A 5,357-nucleotide genomic window follows, 5' to 3' on the forward strand; every position below is an offset into this window, starting at 1 on the left:
CCTCAGTCTTGTTTAGCTTGTCTGCTGAAATGGTTTTCCTGTGGTACAGTAGCTGTGCATACTACAGTTTCTTGGAGCCATAGATGAAAGTTGGGTGACAAGTGGACACCAAAGTGAGTGAGCAGCCCTGGAAAGGGCTTGGCAAGCTTTTCTGCTAGAGTGGCCATGGGGAACCTGCAGCCTCAAAGCTACAAGTGGCCTTCTAGGTCCTAAGTGGATTGAGTCCAAGTTTAAAGAACAAATCCTTTTATTAAGTGGATTTGTTCTGTGAAGTTTTAATTCAGTCAAAGGGCCACACTTGAGGACCTAGAGGACCACACATGGCCTCAAGGCTGCAGGTTCCCCATTCCTGTTAGGGGTTGTAGTCCTCCCTGAACACTTGCTTTGGCAGCTTATATACTAAAATTGGAACAATAAAGAAAAAATTAGCTTGGCTCCTGTGCAAAGATAAAATGCAAATTTGTGTAGCTGTCCGTATCTGAAAATATTTAGTAGGTAAATAAATGTAGCTTCATCACTTCAGGAGGTATGTATAAAGCTTGGATCATTGCATCACTTGAATAAATTTTAAAATCAGTGGTATCTTGAGTCTTCTAACACATGTCTATTGAAAACTTACACATACTCTTATCATCCCAGTATTTGGGAGCTTTTTATCCTATGTAAATGCATTTTTAGAAATGGCTCCATGACAAGCAAATTTAGAAGATAAAAAAAAAACCTAGCCCTTATAGGGGTCAAGAGAGTACATTTTTAGCCTGTTGTTGGGAGACCACATACACATCTTCTATAATAGCTATAGTAATTGCATGCTTCCTGGTCCCAGGCTTTAGAAGCACTGCCCGTAATATCTCAGCATGCAACAGAATTAACTTATACAATTTTCATGATTTATTTCAAGCATCTCATCTGCCAAGTTGACCTCCTACTGTAATCAACTCAAATTGTATATTTTTTGCTACATTTGCATTTTATTTTTCATTTCCAAATGCAGACATCTCATTCATTCTCAGAAATAGCCTTCCTGTTAGTAGGACTCAATAAATGAGTTTCCTCTTTGCAATATCCAATTCAGCAAAGAAAATAAAAAACCAAAATGTTGAAAGTACCCTAGAATGATCAGATATATTTAATATTTTATTTTAACAAAATGCTATCTGTTTATAATCTATACTTGCCAGAAAAAAGTCACAACTCTCTAACTTTTTCCCAAGATATTTTCATTGTCTAGGAATACTGTATATATTTTGTCAAACAAGGTAAAGATTTCAAACCCTTTTAAAAATATATTTTGCTATTGGAAATCTATAGTTTCTTTAGATTTTTTGATCCCTAAAGGGGCTTTCCAGTCTCAGCCATGTATGCTTATTTGTGAATATTTATTTCCTTATTTACTACAGTTATTTTTTTTTAATTTAAATTCTAAATTCTTCATAAGGAAAAGAAAAGAATCAATTAGTTTGAGGTAAAGTTCAATATCCTACCCCTTCCAATTTTAAGGAAAACACTATTCATTCATGAGAGGTTCATTGAGAACACAGCAAAAACTGATGTATACATATGGACTTCTGTTGTTCAGATAGCAGTGAATTACCTAGGAATATTGATTGTTGCTCTTAGGACTTGAGTATGTAATATATGTGGTGCTTCCAGGTGGGTTTAGATGGTTAGGAGGTTAGGTTTTCTCACCAGCTGTGTGCCACGTGGAGACTATCTAAACCTTGAAGTACTATTTTGAAGGGGAAAGAGCAATGAGTATTCTTTTTGATCATTGTTATGTAATTCATCTTTCACAGCTGGTGTTACCAAACCTATAGAATGAGAATATTTTCCTAGCACCCAAGAGGTGAAGCTGATATGTAAGACAGCTTATGATTTCTCCACATAATAATAATTATTATTACTACTACTACTATTACTACTACTACTACTACTAATACAAACATTTATATAGTGCTTTAATCTCTACAAATAAGTTTACATATAACATTACTGATCTTCCAGACAACCCTGTGAGGTAGGTGTGTACCATTATACAGATGAGGAAGCTGAATCTGAAAGAGATTAAGTGACTTACCTTGGATCACACAGCTAGTTAGCATATTTATCTCATATTAAACTCATGTTTATCATTCTGTATATTTAATATTTTTTTCTAAATTACACTTATGTGTCAGGGGCTTTGGAGGTATTTGAGTCTCTTTGCACCTATATTAATGGTTCCTTAGTTCAATTCTTGTTTTAATATCCTTTTTGGAACAAAATTATAGAACCTCTACCTACAATTTTATTTATGATCCTATCTGTCTAGGACCTACCCTGGTCATATCCATGGCTCAGAACTATATATTGTTCTCTAGCTTTCTCACCAAGTTCTTATTCAGCCCTACTTAAAGCAACCCAGCTGGTGCTGATAGAAGAGAACTAACATTTCATTTTTATTCTTTTGTCTTTTTTTCAAACTTGTGCCTGTGAGTTCATCTCTGTAGAGAAGTCTCAAGGTAGACTCTATTTTCACCAATGCAGAGAGACAAATACTTTGCAGAATTATGTAAGTTGGGGGTTGAATATGGTTAACATCATTGGCAAATCCACTGCTCTATTTTATTTCCTCAGCCAACAGCTCGGATACCTTTCCTATTTGTTAATAAGTCTCTCTCTAGGAATTACATTATAATATTGTATCAATCTTTTTATCTACTTGTTCTGGTGTTATATCCACCCAATAGTATGCAAACTCCTTTTGAACAGAGAATCTTCCCTCTTTCTGTTTATATTCTTCTAACAGATAATAGCTACTTAATACATGGTTATGGGGTGGAAAAGAATTCCTCACTTAGTTACCACCAAAGAATTTGACTAAGTGGCTTAACCTCCAGGTCCCCCTTATCCTGTCAACAACATTAAGCTGCAATTATCCATCTTGATTATTCCCTCTATTAGCTGTCTTGGGTCCTATTGATGTGCTAATGAATAAAGTAGGGTCTGCTACACATTGACATAACATAATTCCACTTGGCCCCTGACTATGGCAAGGCAATCATTTTATACTGCTCTTTCTAATTTTTTAAAAATGCTTTATTTTTTTCCAAATCTCTCATCACACCTCCCATGATTCTCCTTCTCCCCCACCATCTCAGCTGAGAACCATGTCTCATATTTCTTTGAAAAATATTACAGCATTCAAAGAGAACTGCTTCTTTATTCCTTTTCTTTTATGTCATTCAGATGCTTCCCATAGCTACCTCCTCCTTTAACCTTGTCACTCATGAAGTGGTCTTTTCCCTTTCCAAGCCTAACCTCTTTATATGCATAAGCCATTCCACTTTATTCCATCCCATCTTTTCCAGTAGATTTCCCATTCTATCACCTCCAAACTGTCATTAATCCTCAGTCTCTTCATGTCTTCTATCTACTTCCCTGCTGTCAACAAATATAGCCATAGTTTCCCCATTCTAAAGACAAATAAACTAGGAAAAAAATGCTAAGAATGACAGTCTCAGTTAAAGTAATTTGGTCAGGCTTACAAATCTAGTAATTATCTGAAGCAGGATTCACACCTATGTCATTTGGGTCTAAGAAATGAACATGGAATCTGGAAGACCTGATCTAAATCAGGTGCTTTTCATATTTCAGATATTGCTAACTGTATGACCCTGGGTGAGTCACTTCAACCATTTGGGTGTAGCTTCCTTACCTGTGAAATGAGGATGTTGGATTTGGTGGTGTTGGAGGGTCCTTTCACTTCTGAATCTATGATGCCATAAATGTGACCACTTTAAAATTCATTAAAAGTCTCCAACTTCTGAACGTAACCACTTGAATTCCATGCATCTTCTGGTCTGCAGACACTTTTGGTTAGACTAAGATGCATTGCTCCTGCATAGCCTTAAAATTTTAGTTTAAATGTTTTGTTTTGTTTTATGAAAACAGCTTTTTCATTGCCACTTACTAATTTTAAAGGTTTTTCTGGCAAATAAAATTTCTTTTTTCAGTTTTAAAACACATATTCCAAAAAAAAAGACTATCATCCTGTAAAAACTTTCAGGAGGGCTTCCCTTACCTCTGAATAACAGTGATCACCTGTAGGCATCGGTATCATGAGAAGATAAATTGTTATTTCAAGGGAGAGTTATTCTTCTTCAGCATGATCCCTTTTGGACCTTTGAAAATGCAAATGGCCAAGTTGCCTTGCAAACTCCTCATTCATTCATTCATTCATTCATTCATTCATTCATTCATTCATTCATTCAATGAGTTTTTATTAAGTAACCCCCCAAACACACAAGGAACTGAGCCAAATTTATAAAATTAGAGCCACACCAGTAGATAAATGGTCAACATATATCAACAGGTAATTTTCAGAAGACATTCCTGAAGCATCCATGATGAAAAATATTATCCACTTTCAGAGAGAGAATTGATAAATTCTGACTGCAGATTGAAACCTACTTAATTTGTTTTTCTTTTTTTCCATGTTTTCTTTTGAAACATGGCTAATGTGGAGATATATTGCTTGCTTTCTCAAGGAGGGAGGAGGGGAGAGAAGAAAGGAGAAGATTTTGAACTTAAAATGTTATATTATGAATGTTAGTCTTTTTAAAAAAATAGTATTGGGAAATATTTAATGAAAAATATTTGAACATTTTAAAATGAAGTAGTATTTATAAAATACTTTGCAAAACAAAACATTGTACATTTGTGTATATATATATATATATATATATATATATACACACACACACAATGTGTATATAGAGACTATATATGCATATACAAATATACATAAATAGTATATATACATGAATACAGAGAGATATATGCCATCTATTTTTCTGTCATTAAAGAGAACCTGAGGAATTATACTCAGCTGATAACCTGGTCCAGGAAATATGTGATAATCAATGGAGGTTAGTTTGTATTATGTTAGTTATTTATGTTATTTAGTTAGCTAGTTGTGTTATTTTATAAATGCATTGAATGGTAAAAAGTATCCCTTGGGCAAGAAGCAAAGCCATAGACAATAGAGCCAAAGTCAGCAGTTCAACATGATAATTTGGGTATCAAATTAGAAGAGATCAGGCTTCTCCTTTTGACTGCTGGAAGGAGCAGGCTGACATCATGCCATCAGGAACCAAGGGAGAATGCTAGATGTCACCAAAAGTTATTAGATAAGGCCCAGGAACAAGCTCACAACCCCAGGCAAATTTCCCTCAATGACAGAATCAAATTTAGCAACTCACTATTGAAGATGCTTCAAGCATCTGAGTAAGACAGTGAGAATATTGAGATTTGTGATCAGTTGTGACTCCAGGAACAACACTCCAATGGCCCTATGTGTCACTCGAATGTAGAAC

General features: G+C 35.0%; 1 non-coding gene across 1 annotated transcript; it reads left to right on the plus strand.

Annotated features, from left to right (window-relative positions):
- Positions 1 to 379: 379 nt before the first annotated feature.
- On the plus strand, positions 380 to 482 carry LOC144454929 (U6 spliceosomal RNA). The gene has a single exon (XR_013483476.1). It is a non-coding gene; the product is annotated as a U6 spliceosomal RNA (small nuclear RNA).
- The last annotated feature ends 4,875 nt before the right edge of the window (positions 483 to 5,357 follow it).

This window comes from Phascolarctos cinereus, unplaced genomic scaffold (genome assembly GCF_003287225.1).
Source record: "Phascolarctos cinereus isolate Bilbo 61053 unplaced genomic scaffold, phaCin_HiC Scaffold_7;HRSCAF=346, whole genome shotgun sequence".
Lineage (NCBI taxonomy): Eukaryota > Metazoa > Chordata > Mammalia > Diprotodontia > Phascolarctidae > Phascolarctos > Phascolarctos cinereus.